The sequence below is a fragment of the Oncorhynchus kisutch genome, linkage group LG28 (genome assembly GCF_002021735.2).
Source record: "Oncorhynchus kisutch isolate 150728-3 linkage group LG28, Okis_V2, whole genome shotgun sequence".
Classification (NCBI taxonomy): Eukaryota; Metazoa; Chordata; class Actinopteri; order Salmoniformes; family Salmonidae; genus Oncorhynchus; species Oncorhynchus kisutch.
In genome coordinates this window covers 31957036-31964220 of record NC_034201.2, presented here as the reverse complement: position 1 = coordinate 31964220, position 7185 = coordinate 31957036, and positions in this window count along the sequence as shown.

Below are 7185 nucleotides of genomic sequence, written 5' to 3'. Positions count from 1 at the left end.
GACATACCCAAATCTAACTGCCTGTAGCTCAGGCCCTGAAGGAAGGATATGCATATTATTGGTACCATTTGAAAGGAAACACTTTGAGGTTTATGGAAATGTGAAAGGAATGTAGTAGAATACAACACAATAGATCTGGTGAAAGATAATAAAACAACCGTTCTTGTGTATTTTTTTGTACCATCATTTGAAATGCAAAAGATAGGCCATAATGTGTTATTCTAGCCCAGGTGCAATTTAGACAATTTGGCCACTAGATGGAATCAGTGTATGTGCAATGTTTTAGACTGATCCCATGAACCATTGCATTTCTGTTCAAAATGTTGCATCAAGGCACCCAAATGTGCCTAATTCGTTTATATGTCTATGTCCTGGGAAATGTTCCTGTTACTTACAACCTCATGCTAATTGCATTAGCCTATGTTAGCCTATGTTACCTACAGTGTCTTCAGAAAGCATTTAAACCTCTTGATTCTTCCCACATTTTGTTACGTTACAGCCTTATTCTAAAATTGATTCAAATGTTTTTTTCCCTCATCAATCTACACACAATTCCCCATAATGACAGAGCAAACACTGTTTTTTAGACATTTTTGCAAATGCATGAAAAATACAAAAAGGAAATATAACATTTACATAAGTATTCAGACACTTTACTCAGTACTTTGTTGCAGCACCTTTGGCAGCGATTACAGCCTCGAGTCTTCTTGGGTATGATGCTACAAGCTTGGCACACCTGTATTTGGGGAGTTTCTCTCATTCTTCTCTGCAGATCCTCTCAAGCTCTGTCTGTTTGGATAAGGAGCGTTACTGCAACGCTATTTTCAGGTCTCTCCGGAGATGTTCGATCGGGTTCAAATCCGGGCTCTGGCTGGGCCACTCCTGCATTGTCTTGGCTGTGTGCTTAGGGTCGTTGTCCTGTTGGAAGGTGAACCTTCGCCCAAGTATGAGGTCCTGAGCGCTCAGGAGTAAGATTTCATCAAGGATCTCTCTGTTCTTTGCTCCGTTCGGAGTGACCATCGGGCTCTTGGTCACCTCCCTGACCAAGATCCTTGGCCTGGCGGCCAGCTCTACGAAGAGTCTTGGTGGTTCCAAACTTCTTCCATTTAATTCCACTGTGTTCTTTGGGACCTTCAATTCTGCAGAAATGTTTTGGTTCCCTTCACACAATCCTGTCTCAGAGTTCTACGGATAATTCCTTTGATCTCAAGGCTTGGTTTTTGCTCTGACATGCACTGTCAACTGTGGGACCTTATATAGACAGGTGTGTGCCCTTCCAAATCATGTCCAATCAATTGAATTGACCACATGTGGACTCCAATCAAGTTGTAGAAACTTCTCAAGGATGATCAATTGATACAGGTTGCATCTGAGCTGAATTGTGTAGTCTCATAGCAAAGGGTCTGAATACTTATGTAACTAAGTGATTTATGTTAGTTTTTTTGTAATATATTAGCAAACATTTCTAAAAAACTGTTTTCGCTTCCTCATGATGGCTTATTGTGTGGATCACTTTCCGAAGGCAAAGTATTCAGACCCCTTGACTTTTTGACTTTTCCACATTTTGTTAAGTTACAGCCTTATTCTAAGCCTTATTCTAAATATATATATATATATATATATATATATGGGTCTGAATACTTTTTATTTAGAGTTCCAGTAACAGACAACATTAACTGTTCAGAAGAGACTGTGAATCAGGCCTTCATGGTCGAATTGCTGCAAAGAAAACACTACTAAAGGACATCAATTAAAAGAAGAGACTTGCTTGGGCCAAGAAACATGAGCAATGGACATTAGACTGGTGGAAATCTGTCCTTTGGTCTGATGAGTCCAAATTTGAGATTTTTGGTTCCAACTGCCATGTCTTTGTGAGACCCAGAGTAGGTGAACGGAGATGATCTCCGCATGTGTGTTTCCCACTGTGAAGCATGGAGGAGAAGATGTGATGCTGTGGGGGTGCTTTGCTGGTGACACTGTCAGTGATTTATTTAGAATTCAAGGCACACTTAACCAGCATGGCTACCACAGCATTCTGCAGCGATACGCCATCCCATCAGTTTTTTTTTTAACAGGACAATGACCCAACACACTTTCAGGCTGTGTAAGGGCTATACCAAGAAGGAGAGTGATGGAGTGCTGCATCAGATGACCTGGCCTCCACAATCACCCGACCACAAACCAATTGAGATGGTTTGGGATGAGTTGGACTGCTGAGTGAAGGAAAAGTGCCCAGCATATGTGGGAACTCCTTCAAGACTGTTGGAAAAGCATTCCTCATTAAGCTGGTTGAGAGAATGCCAAGCGTGTGCAAAGTTGTCATCAAGGCAAACGGTGGCAACTTTGAAGAATCTAAAATCTAAAATATATTTTGATTTGTTTAACACTTTTTTGGTTACTACATGATTCCATATGTGTTATTTCAACGTATTGATGTCTTCACTATTATTCTACAATGTAGAAAATAGTACAAATGAAGAAAAACCCTGGAATGAGTAGCTGTGTCCTAATTTTTGTCTGGTACTTAAATGTGTGTGGGTTACATGGATTGTAAATGTTTTGAACACTCACTGTGAATGGACATGTGATATATGATATATTCTGTTGCCACAGAGTAAATCTATTGGGTGTCAGAGTAAATAATCCCCAATTGATTTTGTGGATTGAACTAACTTCTAATTTAGTGGGTGGGGGGGAGCATTTATTTGATCATATAGAGGTACCTACTGTATTTTTAGCCACATATGGGAGCAAAGAAATCCGCAGTTGAAACAACAACAAAGCCATTTCCCCGGTGAAAAGCTGAGGGATGGGGCTGGAGAAATGTAACCACTCTCAAATTCTTAGACAGAGCTTAACATGCAAGGACGGATCATCCATGATACCAACATTATAGTTTGAAGCATGTTTTGAGGCTATACAGTGTTTGTTTACATTTACCTTGTTTACAAACATTGGAGTAAAACAAGCTTATATTTTCGGTTCTGATGCCGTAGGACAGTTTAACTAAGCTAATGAGACATAAGTTATATTCTTCAAAAATCAATGGGTACATATCAGTAATATATAAGTCCAAAAATGTATGTAGCAACTGCAGATTGCCCCCTTAAAATAGAAAATGTCCTGTGCTTAGAAGCATCTGTTTGATGACGGAAAGGTGGTGCCCTGCCCAAGGGAGGAGTGATGAACAATACAAACCAATGGGCCGTCTGACAAACTGATATAGTGTCTGACGCAGGATATATATTTGAGCACCTACAGTATATATACATCTCTGTTGTTTGTCTCTCTGTATGCGTGTTGGGCTCCAATTGGGCTCCAATTGGGCTCCACTTGGGCTCCACTCCTGTATGGACATAGCTGAAGAGAGAAACTGAAGGGTTGTACCTCCAGAGTTGACTGAAGGGATGTTTTGCAGTAAAGAAAGGCTTCCTGTTGTCCACCACCAAGGTGGCAAACGGATGCTTTTATTGGAGCCAAGTTTACACCACGCACTAGAGGGAACTTCCTTTTCACTGGTCGCAGAACAGGTTCAGCCACAGCGGATCTTTATGTTTGATAAACGCTCATGGGCTGTTCAAAACAAAGTAATGCGACCTCAGTATGGGTTCTGTACTGTGTTCCCTTCACACACTCCCTATATTGGACTGTATCTCAAAAAGCATGTTACTTCTCACTACATGTAACTTTCCATGGGGAAATTACAACACATGGCAACCAATATAATATGCAGAAAAGATGATTCACATAAACATCCGGGTTTTTCAATGCTTGCCAACAGTGCAGTGTGCCACTTCACCTGCATGGTCACCAGCATAAGTCCAAACAAGCCTGTTTATGTAGCAGCTTGATAAACAGGCACACCCTCTGGGCAGGTCCCTACCCCATATTTCACTCCTTACAGTGCCAAGCAGAGTTACATTTTTATAATCTTTGGTATTACTCAGCCAAGGAACTCCCAACCTTCCAAACTCAGCACGGATACTCTAACCACAAGGCCACTGAGCTCCTAGGGTAGGGTGCACAATTCCGGCAACTTTACCAAAATCCTGGCTGGAAGATTCCTGGACTCAGGAGGGAATAAGAGGGAATCCTCCAACCAGTAATTCTGGAAAATGTTGGAATTTTGGGAAGGTTACCGGATTTTCCTCTTGTAAACACACAAAAAAGTGCAAAAAGTAACCTAAATATTTGAAATAGTCAGTATGCGGAAGATAACATAAAACAAGTTACTAATACTAAGCTTGCGATTGCAGCGTCAGTGCAAGAATACATTTAAAACAGGAAATGTCCTCCTATATTGACCTAAGATAAATAATAGACAAGACTTTTGCTCACAATTAAAAGATTTTAAGCTTTGATCAAAGCTTCAACTTAGCCAGTCCATGTTGATTGGGGCTAACATTTTAGCTGTAGCCATATTAACTTCTATGCTAACCCTGTTGAAACATTTAAAGTGTACCGATCCCTGTGAGGCCAGGCTATTTGGCCTAGGAAAGCACATTGTTTCGTCCATTTAGGCAAGTCTTGTGAACACATTGAAGGACAGGAAGTAAATCAATTGAAGTTTGGCACTGCTTTAAATGTTGAGCTTGGCTGGCTGACTCTAACTCATATGGATATCTAACGACATCATCAGACATCCTTTAATTTACTTAGAAGACTACTGACACGGATGCCACCAGTGTGTATTTCAGGCAAGGACCAACTGTTCTGGCAGATGCAGTCAGGTGGGGGCAGAAGCTAAACGAGCTCATGTACATGGAGGTTGCCCCTGATCAGGCCCTTTAATGGTGGAACAGCAACAGAACATCACAATGAAGTCCCTGGGAAGCACTACCCAGCTTCCTCCTAATTAATACAGGCCAGCACTGGAAAACACATTGGACGTTAATCACCAACAATCCACTGTTTGTTTTTGGAACAAGGCATCCTCAACCGCCTCCCCCTCTTGTTTTCCGCTCAATCGATTATATTTTTAATGGTTTGGTTCCTCTATTCTTTTTGTTTTTGTTTGTTTACACTGGAGTGCCTTGGCTGTTTTGAGGAGAGAAGGTGTTGTTCCCAGGTCTGGTTCATTCCAGATTGGCCCAGTCTGGAGCACAGCAGCCCTCTATTCACATTGATTATAAATACAAGCTTCTGGTCTGGATGCGCCTCAGGGTTGTGTCCCCTCTCTTTTTCTCTCCTAGTGGGTGACGTCCCAGCAGGGCAGGGGCTTGGCATTGACTGCTTACAGATTGCACAACAACATCCCTATAAATTCCCATCACAATGCAGGCCGCAATAACACGCCATGGCACATGCAGACAGAGAGGAAGACTCAATATAACCTCATGTCCTCTCCCACATATACTGCATATGCCTCATCCATGTCTGTCAGGATGTCTACCCACTTCAATCAAAACAATGCGGCACTTCGTCAAACCTGATGGGATATCCTGATTTGTTATCACAGTGAATCCATCAGGTGACTCTTTATTAAGCCTCGTAAGATACGTATGGTTCAGCACCCTGTGAAATAAGAATAAGACTCAGGGTGCTTCTGAAATGGCACCCTACCCAGCTAGCACATTTGGTTACTTGGTAGTTATGGGAACGTACGTTTTTGGTTTCCCATTGGTTCTGGGAATGAAGCCATAAGTTTCCTGATCTGTAAAATGGAAAGCTTTTAAAACGTTGTAAGAACGGAAGTGAAATTTTCACGTGTTATGGGAAGATAGATTTTTTTTGCTTGCAGGGCGGTTCTGAGAAAATTATACTATGGTACTCTGAAAGTTTTCCTGGGAGGTTTTATTAACGTTCCGAGAACGGAGATTCTAGGTTATTTTTTAGGTTTTTGAATAACTGAATGTTTCAATAAGACTTTTAGTAACTCTGCTAGTTTAGGTTAGCTGTTTTGAAATCTAAGCACATATAGAACACATGGAATTTAATTTGCTTAGGCATTAATCATGCAAACATTTTCCTTTTTCATTGTGAGAAGGTAGCAGTGAGATTTGAACCTATGATTTCCAGTTTTTTTAATCATTGGAATTAGTCCACTGCGCCAGCAGGATGGAAGTAGCATGCCATGTTTTTAAACATACAAAGCTGTTCATTTTTGTCTGTTAAAACAGACCCAATTTCAAAGGAAACAAGCACTCATTAAGATCAGGTGTGGCCAAGGCACCTGAACACACTTAACAAGATAGATGATAGAGAGCGTTTTGTTGACGCTGAGAACGGAATGTATATGTTTTTCAATAACAATCTTACATGCTGACCAAACCGCCTGCGTTACGTGTTTGAGTGTTGCAAAAATAAATGTACTGTACACATACATGTTATTCAATCATTTCATCCAAACTGCTTGTGTGCGTCCATGGTGACTGCTTAGCCAGGTGCTAAACTCAGCAAAAAGAGAAACATCCTTTTTTCAGGACCCTGTCTTTCAAAGATAATTCGAAAAAATACAAATAACTTTACAGATCTTCATTGTAAAGGGTTTAAACAAGGTTTCCCATGCTTGTTCAATTAACCATAAACAATTCATGAACATGCACCTGTGGAACGGTCATTAAGACACTAACATCTTACAGACAGTAGGAAATTAAGGTCACAGTTATGAAAACGTAGGACACCAAAGAGGCCTTTCTACTGACTGAAAAACGCCAAAGGAAAGATGCCCAGGGTCCCTGCTCATCTGCGTGAATGTGCCTTAGGCATGCTGCAAGGAAGCATGACGACTGCAGATGTGGCCAGGGCAATACATTGCAATGTCCGTACTGTGAGACGCCTAAGACCTGGCCTGGTGGTGCCAGAATAACAACCTATCCCTCAACGTAACCAAGACTAAGTGGACTACAGGAAAAGGAGCACCAAGTAGACTACAGGAAAAGGAGCACCGAGCACACCCCCATTCTCATCGACGGGGCTGTAGCGGAGCAGGTTGAGAACTTCATGTTCCTTGGTGTCCACATCAACAACAAACTAGAATGGTCCAAACACACCAAGACAGTCGTGAAGAGGGCACGACAAAGCCTATTCCTCCTCAGGAAACTGAAAAGATTTGGCATGGGTCCTGAGATCCTCAAAAGTTCTACAGCTGCAACATTGAGAGAATCCTGACCGGTTGCATCACTGCCTGGTACGGCAATTGCTCGGCTTCCGACCGCAAGGCACTTCAGAGGGTAGTGCGTACGG